Here is a 15,699-nt window from a genome sequence, read left to right on the forward strand (position 1 = left end):
GAGCTGCCGTGGCTGCCAGAGCTGGCCTAGCACTGGCCACCCCTCCATCGGCTATTGCTGCTGCTGCTCTGGGCACAGATGCAAGTTGCTACATCTCTGATCTTATGTATAGCTTTTAGGAGTTCCTGCAAATCAATAAATAAAAGCATTGTCTAAAATGTTGATGACAGTGGGAATATCACAAAGTCTAAGAGTGACTTTTGTGGGGACAGATTTCTTATTTGTCTCTAAGGGCATATGTAGATGAAATGGGGGTCCTAAATTGAAGTGGTGGGTTTTAAAAAACACCACTTCAATTTAGGGCTGATTAAACCCCTGTATCATGCACATACCCCACTGACTTACTTGCCTCTCTGGCAGGGAGGGGAGGGTGAGCTGCCAGCGGGCGGAGTGGTCCCTGGGCTGCAGGAGCAGCCCATGCTTCCCTCTGTGGCAGCTATAGCCCCCCCAGGTGGCACTTGCCTGTAGGCACCTGGCTTGGGCGGTCCCGGGGGGGCACCACAGCTGTGGAGGGAAGCACTGGGCCCTGACACAGCTCAGGCAGGCTCATGGTGTGTGGGGGGAAATATCAGGCTCATGGCTTTTCTTGGGCAGAGCTGCTTTCCCGGGCTGCTGCCAGGCTGCCTGCAGGGCTTCCCATAGAGCCGTGGAGCTGCACGGAGCCTGGTGCTTCGCTCCAAGGCCATAGGGGCAGCAAACTAAAACTCCTTGAAGGAGTTTTAGTTTGCTGTGCCCCAAGTCATTTAAGGCGCATTATGCTGCTGAATTTCCTATGGCAGGGGGAATTAATGTCTAATATGCCACAGAGGCATGCAAACACTGACACCATTAAAGCACTGCAAAAGCATTTAGTCCGCTTTAAAGTGTTGTGCACACATGCCTCTTGTTTCATCTACACAAGGCCTAATATTCCTAATTTTTAAAGACACTCATAGGAGGTGAGAGAAGAGACATAAATATTTTTATGAACATTAAGTTTTGCTTGTGAATGAAAAATTGTCTCGGGTTCAGCTTCCACAGCATGCTTGAAATGCATGTATCCTATACTATTAGATGTGACTGAATGTTGGGAGTTTATTTCAAAATCACATACATTTGAATAACTCAGAACTTGAACTCAAGTTACACCAAGTAATTTTGAATTCATGGATGATTCTATTTATAGAAGTTTTTCCAGTTATGCGAATACTTTAACATGTTCAACCATTTCTGTCTCTTTTTTTGGATGTTTTTGTTTTGTTTTCTCCAGACTGTAATTGCATTTTTCAGTAGAGGAAATGTAGATCCAGTTGCAAAGCATTACAGTTTGGGGACATACAGACCTTGGGTTTTATTTGGCTCATTGGGAAAATGAGGATCTGCATTCAGATGTCCAGTAATCCAAAATTTCTGGAGAGCTCAAACTTGGGTTTGGATTTGGGCCAGTTTCTAATTTTAAAAGGGAACAAAGTGAACTAAAACATGGAAGTTCCATGAGCTACCAAAAATCAAATTATGAGAGCCTATCATTAATTTTTTTTTTCTGTGAACAGAGCCAGCACAATTGAGAGAGAGATTTTTTTAAAACTACCACTACTTGTTCTCAATTTTTATCAGTCTCATTCCCTTATTATTCTTTTAAAATCCTTTTCAATTTGTAGAAAAATACTTGAAAAATCATGTCTGGGAAGCATAGTCATATGTTTTTCATCAATATTTTATTGTGTGACTCTACGAGGATGTGTGTTGCAGGGTGAAAAATGTCTTTTCCTAAAACATCATTTTCTAATGGACTTTTTTATGTCCTATAAAATGTGCTAATTTTTCCTTGTCTTGTGCTGTCAGTGAAACAAACTATTATTTCTTTCTGCAGAACAAAGCTAAAAACAAGAATGTCTGAAATATCAAGAATAATGACCTACAAAGTCTCTTCTGGCCCCAGCTTCCACTGAAAAATAATTGGATGAATTGGTAATACTTACATTTCATTTGGCCTGCCACCATGAGTAATTCTGTGGTGCCTTCCTGACCAAGGCTCAGTTCTTCAAGTGCCCAGTGAAACCCCCACATGGTATTCGGGTTGACCATGTGTAGGAGTGTGGCAGATAAAGGAATAAATAAGTGGCAAAGCTTTCTTTGGACAGAAAGAGCATATATTGTATGGATCTGCAGCGTCTCACACAACAGGGACACCAGGAGGACTTTTTGTTTCTTGTTTGCAGTGAGAATAGTTAGTAAAAATAATGGTTGTGGATAAGCTGCTAATTGATTGACAGGGATTTTCAGGCCATTGGTTGGATACTCATCTGGTGTGAACTGGCATAGCTCTATTTTAGGGGTGTCAAACATACAGCCCATAGGTCAGATCCAGCCTGTGGATCCCTATTATCTGGACCCTGGTGCTGGATCTGAATTTATCCAAACTGGGCCCACAGGCAAGGTCCAAGATGCATGCTGCACATGGTGCCCGTTCTGGCTTCTCCAGGAACTGCACCACTTGTGGCATCAGCCTCAGGTCTCTAGGACATGTGCCGCACACAGCACCTGCTCTGACCAGTCCGGAATCCACACTACAGATGGCACCCATTCTGGCTGCTGCAGGACCCGTGCTGAACAAGATGCCCACCTCAACTGCTCTTGGGACATGCATCACATGCAGCACGGATCTGAGAGCAGCTGGAGGGGGTGCAATGGGTGCTGGATCTAGCATGGGGGGAGGAGAGGGTTCAGGGTTTGTAGGCCTGTTGGCCTGATCTGGTTCATGGACTGGCCTTGGGTCACTCATCCAGCCTGCTGAGCCAGATGAGTTTGATAACCCTGTCAGTAGATGATTAACCCCCATCTGGGCATCTCCCAAAGAAGCCACATTACAGGAAAGCATCTTCAACCAGGAGCTTACATGATTTGCAAACTGGAGCCAAGAAATACAAGGCTGTACAAAGAGCTCAGTAATGTTTGTGAATTTAGTATTTAAAATGAAACTGTTCATAAAAAATAATTAACTTTATTTTACAATTTGATTAGAATCCTTTACATGCATGTTTGTTTTTAAGTGGCATTCCCTTCTGCTCCTTCCCCTTCTCATTACTGATGGGTTTGGTACAGATTTTGTAAACTTTCCTCAGATTATTCAGTCAGAGGCAGACAGAAGAGAACTATGGGGCGGGTGTTTTATGGTAGAGGGGTAAATAGACACTATCCAATTAAATTAAGAGGACTTAGGCACTTAGGTGCTAATGTCTTTAGGCATCTGCATTCATCTTTAGGAGCCTAAATCCTTACAAAAAATCTGGCCTGCTGTTCTGCTTCCTCTCCCTCCAGCTGAGCTGCTGGAATGCAGAGCTCAGAAGAGACAACTCAGCCTGCTGCTGCCAGCTGTGTGGGAGGGAAAGATTTAAAAATGAGAAGGGAGTGAATTGTGGAAATTAAAACAAAACAATCAGCTAGCAGTTGCTCACACCCTCCCACCATCTGACTGCAGGGAAAATGGAGGCAGGATTTCAAAAGTGAAGTAGAGGTGGCTTCTTCCTTCTGCTGTTTTGGTTGTGAAGGTGAAGCACCAAACATTAAATGCAAGCAGCTCCCAGCTCCCTTTTGCTTCTTTTTGAGCCAATATTTACTTCACCCCACTGGAGCTGGTCTCTTAGGTACCTTAATATTTAGTGAAAATCTTCTTTAGTTGTAAAATAAACCCTCTGATGAACGCAGAATCACATGGCGAGGTGCTCACCCATTAGCTGGTAAACACTTCACACATCAAGTGTAGTGGGGCCTTTTCATTCCCAAGGTGTGCATATATTAGCTAGCAAACACAGATGCTCTTATGGTGGTAACTGCAATTTAAGTAAATTGCTATCTTGATTTCCCTGGGCAACAGGATGAGTACTGAGAAAAGAGAAAAGAATACTGTCTACAGTGAAGAGCTTGATGGGAGATCCATGAGTCCATTTAAATTGGCTAGACACAGAGTTGTTATTTGGGAGCAGATATACCATATTTTCTCACATACAACATGCCTCTGAATAAGATATTTCTCCTATTTTTGAAAGGGAAAATGAAGAAAAAAATCTTTCTTTAAAAATACTGGTAAATAGCAGTAACTGGGCTCATCTACATGAGACATTTACTGCAGAGTAGACTAATTAGCTCCACATTAAACATCTCAGCATCTACATGTGCAGTCCTATTAGGCTGCAGGAAACTAATAAACTCTGCAGCAGGGTAGTACTTGTATTTAGGCACTCTGGTGTGGAGTTTTTAACTTCACAGCACCACACATGTAGGCTGCTGATATATATGGAAAAAACCCCAAAATAGCACTTTACCAGAAGAGGAATCACATCAGTTTGACTCGGCTCACTCAGTGTCTGTGTACACCATGTGCTTCAATGGGGCTTTTTGGCACTTTCATCTAATGGCTGATTCAATCAGCTATTAGGTAAAAGCACCAAAAGCCCTGCTGAAGTGCACAATCTAAATAGATGCTGGGGAGCTGGGTCAAACTGGTGTGATGCCTCTACTAGGTATGCACTGGACTTGGCATGGGGGTGCACTGAGTTGAAAGTAAAGCGCCAGGTTTATTCTCTGCCATCACACCTGTAAGCAGCCATAGAGGCTGACGCAGCTGGCTGGTGAGGCACAAGAGTGATTCAGTGAGGGGATGCCAGTAGGCTAGCCTGGCACTTGTGCCCCAGCCAGCCCATCCACAGTACATTGAGCCCAGTCAGAACAGCCTCAGGCTGGCAGGCTGATGCCCCCAGGCATCCTGCCAGCCAGGGCTGCTCCGACCCCTCTCAGTATGCACGTGTAAAAGCAACATCTGGGAGCAATAAAGTACACTGTGATATGAGCTGGAGTTTATTGCGGCACATTAATATGCATGTGTAGACGTGCCCACTGAGGAGCAGCTTCTGCAGCAGTGTTCACAGCCAGGAGTCAGGGATCCCCACATGTAGCACTGCAGTGCTAATTTCCCTTCTGTCCCAACTGCCTCCAGCAGAGGCAGAAACTACTGTTATTGTATTTTCTGGCTTATAATGCTCACCCCAGCATTTCCAGCAGCGTATCCAGTATTTTGTGGGGAGGAGGGGGGGGAAAGATGCATGTTGTATGCAAGAAAATATGAAGTAGCAAAGGCTAGTCCATGGTCCAAACTCTAGATTCACTACCAACATGCGCATATACCAGGGCATACATGCTGTCTCTTAAGGAAAAAAACAGGTGATGATTCATTTTTAGGGAGCTGGAAGGACCTCAGCTTAGTTTTTGATGCTTCTGATTTTGCAGGGGAATCCAGAAGTACCAGTTATCCACTTATTTAAATTGGAAAAAGGAATTTGTTTTAACAGATAAGGGAGACATCCTCGTTGGTTACCATCATCCTTTCTCAGTGCAGTTTGAACTTTGATTAATTTTATTTCACTGTCACCTCAACGAGTATCATCTATTCCATCATTTATTTGAAATGGCACTTTGTGCAAAATGGCTATTCCTCCAAGTGAAGGATGGATTATTCAGGAGCTATGAAGGCTTTAAAAATATGGCTTATTCCCTGAAACTGTTCTACATGGTCAGATCCTTGCATCCATACATGTTCTGCTGATGTTTCAGCACTGAGACTCAAGACCTTGGATGTTATCTTCATAAGCAGAGAGTCCTATGTCAGAATAATACAGTCCCTGAGCCATATCCCCTGCTGCCTTATCTTGTAGACCAGGGTTGTCAAATTCATCTGGCCCTGCAGGTCATACGAGTGTCATGGGGCTGGTCCATGGGCTAGATCAGCCCCACTGACCCTCCCCCCTATACCAGATCCAGTGCATGCAGTACCTATTTCAGGACCCAAGACTCATGCAGCGCCCACCCCAGCAAGTCTGGGATCTTTAAAAACTTTTTTTTTCATAGTAGCTAGGGTCAGGAGGGACCTGAACAGATCATCTAGCCTGACCCCCTGCCACAGGCAGGAATGAATGCTGGGTTCACAAGACCCCAGACAGGTGATCGTCTAACCTCTTTTTGAATTTACCCAAGGTAGGGGCGAGGACCACTTCTGGAAGCAACTAGGAAGTTGCTTCCAGATTCTGGCCACCCTAACTGTAAAATATTGCCTCCTCATCTCTAACCTAAACCTATTCTCCATCAGCTTATTACCATTGTTCCTCGTCACCCCAGGTGGTTCTGGGGAGAACAGGGCTCTGCCTATTTGCTGATGATCTCCCCTGATGAGTTTGTAGGCAGCCACCAGGTCCGCCCTCAGCCTTCTCTTGCCGAGGCTGAACAGGTTCAAGTCCCTCAGTCTCTCCTCATAGGGCCTGTCCTGCTGCCCTCTCACCAAGTGGGTGGCCCTCCTCTGAACCCTCTCCAGGCTGGCTATATCTTTTCTAAAGTGCGGCGCCCAGTACTGGATGCAGTACTCCAATTGCGGCCTGACCAATGTCGCATAGAGGGGGAGAATCACCTCTCTGGACTGACTTGAGATACATCTTTGGATGCATGACAAGGTATGGCTGGCCTTGCTGGCTGCGGTCTGGCATTGGCGGCTCATGTTCATCTTGGAGTCAATAATGACTGGGCTGGTTTGGGACTGTGCCACACGCAGCCCCCATCCTGGACTGGCTGGGGTGTGTGAATCAACTCAGACCCAGGAGCAGATTCAGGGCTGGATGATGGGGCTCCATGGGCTGGATCTGCCCTGTGGGCCTCATCTTTGAAACCCCTGTTGTAGAATAATATTGAGTGAAAGTAGACATGTCAGGTGTAGAAATAGGTGTAAAGGTAACAACCAGGTGGCTACAGGTGCAGTTCATCCTCCAGAAGGGCTGGAAGTAAGAGAGTTATGGCATGAAAAGGGAGATAAAAAGGGGAGATGGAAAAAGCCTTTTTTCAGGGCCCAAGACAAAAAGTGTAAAAACTAAAATTTGTTTTGGTCATATTTTATTTGACTCTGTATGGAGAGAGCTGAGCTTAGAAAAAATAAACAAGTGCTTGTTGAGGATGGTGTTGTATGGGTCTGGCGTGTGATGGTTTTCTAGCAGCCTCTCTTCACTGTTATCAGAGTGCAATTTCTCTAGACTCACTGTGGGATGCAACAGATTTCTTGGAAAAGAAAGATGTGTTGACACCCACAGGCTAGTAATGTTTTCACAAGAAAGAACATGACTTTACATTTGACTCTCTTGAAAGGAGATTAGAAGCACTGTGATTTATAAGAATTTGCCAGGGTTTGGGGTTGGTTTTTTTCCCTCTGAATCCAAGCTCCAGCAGGTAGGTGTTAGTGAGTGAAGCATTTCTGGCATGATTTATATGCGCATACAGTAGAATGGGAGTGAAAAGTGACACAGTAGAAAAGAGGGGGAGGCGAGCACAACTGACAAATAGAGGGGGTGAGAAAGACAGATTGACTCTGGTTCTTTTGCAGCTGAAACCCTTTGGGGGTCTTCACCATTGAGTTGGAGGTTATATTAATGCAGAAATATTTCCCCTCCCTGTGCCTTTGTTTTCTAAGTTAATGTGGGTCTACATTTTGCATACAAAATAGAAAACACAGGAGAAACTAACCCTCCTGAAAGGAACACCTTTGACCAGAATGAAGGACAAACATATAGATATTTTCCTTAAGAAGTTTCCCTTGAAGTTCTCTCTGTTATGGAGTTTCATGGTAAAATGAATTGTGTCAGAAGCAAGTTTGTCTTTGTTGTTTCCAATCTATAGAGCACTCGCCTTTCCAAAATCACCAGATCCCTACCCATCCAGATATATTTGTAACTCTCTGATAACTTCTTCTGGACAGTTGTCAGGATCTAGTTTAATGCCTATAGCCAGACACTTGGCTAATGTTAGATCACAGAAACTAAATGAATGGAGAGACTTTATTCCTCCAATGTTACTGAGGAGCTGTCATATAGAAATAAAAGAAGGATTTCTTTCAGATAACAATAATATTCTAGTTATCAAATTGTGGCAGGTCTGCTCAGGGACAGATTGTTCCACACCTACTCAAGATAAATAGGCATTACAGCTTGAATAGTTTCATTGAAATTAAGTGGAATATTAGCAGCAAATTTACTGTGTGTAAGATTAAGTTATCAGAATCTGATCTTATTTAAAAAAAAAGTCTCAAAGACCATCTAAGGGACAATCATCCCAAAGCACTGTGTATTAGGAAAATGAAAAGAGCCAAGCCTACCAGTTGCCTCTTGCCTTCTAAATGAATGAAAAGCATACGTAGATGGACTATGAACCAGTTTTTATTTCTAATGCAGTCAGCAGGTGCAGTTCTCTCAACTTTGAGGAAACAAACAAGGTCAGTATTACTGACAACAAATTATTGGTGATGTTGCACAAATTCATGAATGCTGTTGTTGAAATGGAGGCACAGCATAGTATATTTAACAAGAATTAGAGCTGGCTAGAATGCATGATTTCCAGCTTGTGAGATATTTCCATTTATTTTTTTTAAATGTTGTTTCAGGCTGAATTGGTTCTCAACAGGTCTCTCTGAGAAGAGAACCAGGAGATAAGACCTGCTTATAACAGGGGCTCTGCAACCTGGAAGTCCTATCTTCCCCAGAACACCAGACTCTGGAAGAATTGGAGCCCCTGAACCAGGCAAGCTGCCCCAGCCATGGACCACCCTCGTGCTTCCAGGTTCCACAAAATTGGGTGGCCCAAACATTGGGGCTATTCCAAAGCAAGAGATCCCATGAGACTTCCTTAAGATTTCCTGAATGTGAGTGCTGACTCTGTGGCATGTAATCTGGCAGATAGATCTGGGCTTCCCAAGGCTTTCCTATTCTTAGCTTTCAGACAGCGAACCTTGAAGCCCTAGTATGGCTAGCTGCCATGATGTTGAAGATCCTGGAAGTCCCAAAGTCCCCAGCAGCCCACCATGAATCAAGGTAGGTGCCACAGGAACCATGCCCTTGACTTGTCAAACGGTCAGTGAGCATGAAAAGGAAACATTCAGCAGAAACATTTAGGGTTGAACAAACTGACTTTTTTTTTTGACAAAATTTCTAACTGTTCAAAATTATTCCCTTATTGCAGTATGAAGAACCTTAAACTTGTAAAATTGTCTCAGGATAAATAAGAGAAAGAGAATGGTCAATAGCCTGTTGGATGTGGTAGTCACTATAACTCACTCCGGATTCAAGTGCCTGCTCCAATATCAAGTGGAGTGACTGCACAACAGAAGAGGCTAAAAGAGTGCCAGCCTGTACTTGTCTGGTGATTCAGACACTCACCTGGGTTATGGGGAAAGAATGCTTTGCCAAACGTAGACCAACAACTTGAACCCGATTCTCCCACATGAATACCCTAATCACCAGTTTTTTGGCCATCTGAGGTCCAGGGGCCTCTCCTTCTCTCTCTTTGGCCAGACATTCCACTCAGGGCCAGAAAAAAACTTTCTTGATAAAAATCTAATCAAAACTGGTATGTTTCCACAAAAGATATGGTTTGACAAATTGATGTTTTCCAGCAAAACAAAATTATTATCAAAAAATTCCTGAACAGTTTTATCTATGAGTAAAGTTTCATTTCACAGACAGAGTTAATGCTAGTTTGTAAGCCAAAGTGAAAAGGAAGGATTGTGGGTGAGCTTTCTGAAGAGGAAGTGACTCAGTGTCTCGGTGGGAAAGTGTTCCAGATAGGTGGGGCTGGAAAAGTTGCAGAGCAGCCCCCGACTATATAGAGTCACAGGGAGTGGACAGCAGAATATTGCATCCTAGATCACAGGAAGCTTTTAGTTAGTACTGGATTTAATGTGACCAGCAACCATGCCATTACACCTCAAGCTGCAATTGTGATCCTATCAGATCTTACAGCCTAAGAAAGATCAGGCTGAGTCAACTCAGGGATGGGAGATCTCCAAGGGAAAACAAGGTGTTATGGTAGATGGTGCTGATGATTCAGTTGATGGCATTTGTCCTACCGAGTCAACCCTGAACATAAGCAGAGGACTGGTGAAACAGCATGCTGGAAACTGCCCTTTAAATTAGATGCACTTTATAAAATCTGCTGCTGTACCACAGTCAGCATTCCCTCTGGTTTTTACATTTTAATTGATGAGAAGTGCTACCCCTACCATTGATGCCAAATTCCAGTTTAGTTAATTCACTGACAAGTTGGAGAAAATATTTACAGAAGACGGTTTGTGGCCTTCATTACTTACTATGGAGTGAAGTGTCTAGCTCACTCACCTGAGGTTTTTCCAGAGTTCTCTTATGCTGAAAATCTTCAGAAAAGAGATTGGGAGTGTGTATCTGTATACATGTGTGTGAGCACCTGTATATGTATGTATATGTGTGTGTGTGTGTGTGTGTGTGTGTGTGTCCACACACATAGGTTAATACTTGCACATTTATGTATATATAACACCAATCACATAAGGGAACCTCATCAGAACTATGGGCTCTGGCTTCTCCTGCTACTTCTTTGGTAGCTTTGTCTTTAGTGTGTAGTCCTTGGGTGTCTTGAGAATCTGGCTAGGAAGATGATCTTTTTTTCTCTGCTTTGTAAATAGTGTATCACTATCAAGTCTTCCTCTCCCTCCCATTCCATTAATGTCTCATTTCACTCTTCTCAACCCCTAACTGCCCACTCCTTGTCACATTGCTCAGCTGCTTTGTATCTTTCCTAACCTCTAAAGACAGGATGAAACATTTATGATAGTATATCTGATATTCCTGAGAGGGACTAGGAGCTCTGACCCAGACCATGCTGGAAGGATGGCAGCTGCTTGTGGATCTCTGTCACAGGCATAAATAACCCCAAGGTTTGGGTTGGGAAATGCTAAAGCAGCTCTAACATTAGAATGGAAAAGCATCCTGGAGCAGACACACTGGAGAAGACTATATATATGAGACCCTTAATGAGGAGACCAGGGGTTCAGGGGATACTGCATGTCTACTGACCAGGCAGATAGCACAGCAATAACAGTGGAAAATACCAGCTAGAGTACCTTGAAATTTGCATTTATATTTTATGTATTTCTCTTGTTTTTTGTCCACTGGCCCTTTTACTCATTTCCAGTTTCTCTCATTCTTTCCCTTTTCTCTTCCCCTGGCTGCTTCTCTCTCCACTGGGAGTCTGAATATCCATGCTAACCTGGTAGAGTAAGATTCAGATAAAGAGTACAGATTATACAGCAGTACTGAGTGCTTTCTCTCTGTGTCACACACACTCACACTCACACTCACTCTCTCTCTCTCTCACTCTCTCACTCTCACTCACTCACTTCTCTAATAGAGCTATTTTTGCTTCCGAGAGTTTTATGTTTTAAACCTACAGCAAAATCAGCAAACCTGATTTATCTGGATAAAGACTTTTTTAACTTCAAGTGGAGGGTGAAGCACGCACAAACACAAGTGCACAGCTGCAGACTGCTTTAAAATTGACTGATTAGGTGAAAATCTGACCCCTCATTGCATGAGGGGTCAGATGTAGACATTTCAAAACAGAGAGCGTCTTCTGTAACTTGTGTCTGCACTGCTTGCCAGCCTTGAGCTGTTTTCAGAACAGGGAGAAAGGGAGCAGAGGGAGTTTGGTCTGGGTTTTTTTCAGCCCCTGCTAGAGGGTGGAGCAGGTGAATTGGAGTCCCCCCCAATGTGGGGGGACTCCAGTTCACCCACCCCACCCTCCAGCACTGGCTGGGGAACCCCTAGAATGAACTCCCATTCCCCCCTACCATTCTGAAAACTTTGCCATCTAGCAGGGAGAAAGGGGCCGTTGCTAGGGGAAGCTGGCTGCAGACTCCCAGCCAGCAGCTAGATTTCCCTCCTGGAACCAACAGTGAACTTCTGTTTGGTCTGGGGGATCATTGTACCTTAGAGCACTTCCTGCAAAGCATTCTCAGTTACAGCAGGGAGCTGCACTTCTGTCTGCACCCTGGGTGTCTACTTGACTTACGTCAACACTAATACTAATTAATGTATCCTCCTAACACCTCTATAGGTAGGAAATATTATCCTCAATTTACAGAGGGGACGCAATGATGCAGGGAGATTAAGGACACATCTAAATTGGCTTTACTGACTCATCTGGTTTGTGCTAGATGAGCATGTGAAGAGGGTCTTGATCTGCAAGAGCCTCAGATGCAGCACAGAGATGATGTAGATTTGTGCAAAATGACTTGCCAAGGTCACAGAGGGAATTTATAGCAGAATCTGGAACTGAATTGACTTCTCCTGAATATCAGGCCAATGCTTCAGCTACAAGACTATCCTTTCTCCTGTTTTGTTTGATCACTCATAACAAGAAGCAGCCATATCCCAAAACCAACAGCGTCAGCATAGGAAGAAATACTGATTACAAATATAATTAAGGGAAACTGGTAGCGCCTGAGGTCTTTCCTTTACAGACTATACCTCAGAGATGTTTCATACAAATATAAAATGTCATTGCCTCACAATCATTTATCTTCTTCAAAGGGAGAGGAATTGCTTTTCCAATTCTGGAGGTTCTGAAACTCCAGTGTAATGGAGGTTTTATTCAGCTTTAAAGAATATTGTTCCTCTATCTTCCTCCAGGCCAAGATGCTGGATATAAAGCTTTTTTCTCAATCCTTCCTACTTTGAACAAGTTCATGTGGGTGCCTATCTGAATGCTATGGCTTGATGTCCTTTCAATTAATTGTCAGAGAGCAAAGTATGGAAGACCAATATGGAAGCATCCATTCTTCCCCAGCCACGTCAGTGTTCATTTTGCAGTGAACACAGTGAGAAATCCTGTGCCCTACTGTCCAGACATTTCATAGCTACTGCTAGTAATATCAGTATTTAAAATAACACTGGGTGCACCTACACATGTGCTTTACTGCAGAGTTGGCTAATTAGCTCCACAGTAAAGCGTCACCATCTACATGTGTGCAGGTATTAGGGCACAGTAAATTAATTAACTCTGCCATAGGATAGTATTGTCAGTGACAGACTATCCTACAGCAAGAGTAATTTACTCCCCCGAAACACATATGTAGAGGGTGACAGGGGCTGACTGGGGAACGAGGGTGCTAAAGTGCAGGGGCTGCCAGCTGGCTAGCCCCACACTGTAGCACCCTTGTGCCTCAGTCAGCCTCTCTGCCACCCAATGCTGCCCCATGGGGCCTGGAGCTGACCCCCCACATCCCCTGCTAGCCCAGGGCCGCTCTGCCCTGGCTCAAACTGCTGTGGTATTGGGTACATGTGTAAATGCTGTTCCCAGGAGCAGTTGACTGAGTGCAAACTTCAGCAGAGTTTATTTCTTCACACTAATTGCATTTTTGTAGATGCACCCCCTGAAAATTGTGTTTGGCACATCTTCACTGAATGCTCTTACCAGCCAGGCAGTTTGGAGATACTGAGCAGGAAAACAAATGCCACTAAACTTCTAAATCATCAGGGACCAACCTTTTTGGCAGATGCCACAAATTAGCCCTGTACCCTGTTTGAGTGCCGCTCTTTCCCCTGCCTGTGCTCAATCTGTTGCTCTTCTTTCCACTCTCTGCCTTGTGCTCCCTGCTCTGTTTTCTGCTTCCTGCCCTATCTTCTGCTGTGCTATTGTCCCCTCCATGATCTGCCATGTGCCACATGTAGAGGCTGTCTGTACCAGCTGTAGTATATGCAGGGTTTCCAACCCAAGATTTTTTTTTACTGATAATTTGCAAACTTTTTACTGACAGATAAACTTTTTTACTGACCCAACTTTTTTTACACCCTGCTGCCCTCCACTACAACCCCACTCACCCCATGACCTGGCAAACTGTGACTGCACCTTGTACCATTCTTCCCCCAGAAGCCTAGTCCCCAGCCTTACTTCTGTTAGTTCTGTTCCCCTCATCCCAGATTGGACCCCTAAAGAAGACTGCCTGCAGTCCAGCAGTATTATAGGGTAGGAAGCAGCAGTAGCACATGGCTAAAGGGGGAGGAGTCAACAAAGCCCCAAGAGAGGCTTTCCTGCTGGGTGCTATACTTCTTTTCAAACACTAGGTGCTCTGCTGTGTCTGTTTATCAATGATACTCCAGCTGTCCAGCTTCTTTCTGCGAGGGAGCATCACAAAGGAACTGGAGATTTTAAACAAAGGTGTTCTTAGCTTGAATTTTTACAGGCAGTCCATAATTTTATGGACAGTTGGCAACCCTGGGCATACGTGATACAGGTTGGCCACCTCTGTTCTAAATCATTCTTTTTATTTTTAGAAACTTCCTGATCTTACTTAAAGAGAGAAGTTTGTCAATATTACTTCTAATACAAAGCAGGGAAGAAATATTTGGAAAACTGATCTTTAATACAGCCAAAGGTCTAGAAAATAAGTATTCTGATGTTGTAGAAGTTAACATCTGAGCTCACTGAACTACTGGAAATTATTTTTGAACAGTACAGAAGAAAGCAGATTGAAGTACTGCCTTTTTAAAAACCAAAAATAAAACCATGCGTAATGAATCATTATTAACCAATACATTTAAATTTATGCATAGTAGAATAAATATTAAATACAAAAACTTATAAATACCTAGGACCTGTTCTGGGGTAATGGTATCGAATCATAGAAATAGTTGCTTATTTCTAAGGCTCTGGGGAATGGATTGCCTTTTTTTGGCCGCTGTGATATTACATCAGTTAGTACAATGGTGTTTTGTCCACTAATTGCATATTGTAGATGCTACCACAATATAGATAAGTTAATAACAAGCAGGTTATTACAATACTAGAATAGAATAGAATATCACGTCACGTCACGTCATATCCTATAATAATATATAATGTCACTGTGATGCTATTATGCTGGTATTGTGTGTGTGTGTGTGTGTGTGTGTGTGTGTGTGTGTGTGTAAAATCTATTAGAATCTATTATATATATTATCTACTAGAATTGTTAAACAGAATTTTCTCTACAGTTACATTTTTTTTTTCTTTATCCTACTGCACAGTTTCTGCTTTAAGTAATCCCTTTCTAACTGCCTTCCTTCTACAGATTAAATAAAAATAGTGCACATATCCTCCCAGGTCCTAAACTCATTCCCATGGTTATCATTCAGAATTTTGCCATTGACTTCCATGGAGGTAAGATGGGCTGTTGGAAGAAATAGGATTTTAAGTAATAAAGAGCATATGTGCCAAATCAGAAGACCACTAATGGAATACTATGCCACTTTTGGCATCTATATTCCAAAATGCATGTTGAAAAGCTGGATAGGGTTCAAGGAAGAATGCCAAATAATGACTAGAGGGGTAGAAAATGTGCCTCACAAAGAAACTTAAAGGGTGCCTGTAGATGTGCGGGAAGACTGTTCCAACACGTTGTAACTACAGCATATTGGGGCAGACTTAATTAATCAAGTCTGCTGGAGTGTGCTAATTAGCACACTCCAGCAGCCTCCGTGTGTCATGTATCGGTATTCCCACACTTCAGAATTGTGGCGGGAGTGCTTTAATTAAAACTTGTTCGATTAACTTTAGTTAAAGCACCCCCACTGCCATTTTGAAGTGTAGGGATGGTGATATAAAACAGTCTGCAGGTACTTTAACCTCATCCTGCCTCCCCCCCCGCCCCTGCATTCTAGAGCACATGTAAAAAAGCCCAAAGAGCTCAGTTCATTTGCCTTATCAAAGAATAGGTTAGAAGATGGCTTGATCGTAATCTGTCTGATATTAAGAGGTATTTTAAACAAGACTAAATATCGTTCTGACCAATATTTTATATTAACCACAAGAAATACACCTTAACAGTGTTCACTTACAGAGTGG

The 15,699-nt window shown here is 43.3% G+C and overlaps 1 long non-coding RNA gene across 1 annotated transcript in view; it reads left to right on the forward strand.

Moving 5' to 3' along the window:
- The window catches only part of LOC112548239, a 12,454-nt gene extending 3,898 nt beyond the window's left edge, over positions 1–8,556 (forward strand). Inside the window, exons 2-3 of the long non-coding RNA XR_003092063.1 lie at positions 1,853–1,950; positions 8,450–8,556. This is a non-coding gene — a long non-coding RNA (uncharacterized LOC112548239). The remainder of the gene's footprint in view (positions 1–1,852; positions 1,951–8,449) is intronic.
- The last annotated feature ends 7,143 nt before the right edge of the window (positions 8,557–15,699 follow it).

This window comes from Alligator sinensis, unplaced genomic scaffold (assembly GCF_000455745.1).
Source record: "Alligator sinensis unplaced genomic scaffold, ASM45574v1 scaffold1113_1, whole genome shotgun sequence".
NCBI classification, from domain to species: Eukaryota; Metazoa; Chordata; order Crocodylia; family Alligatoridae; genus Alligator; species Alligator sinensis.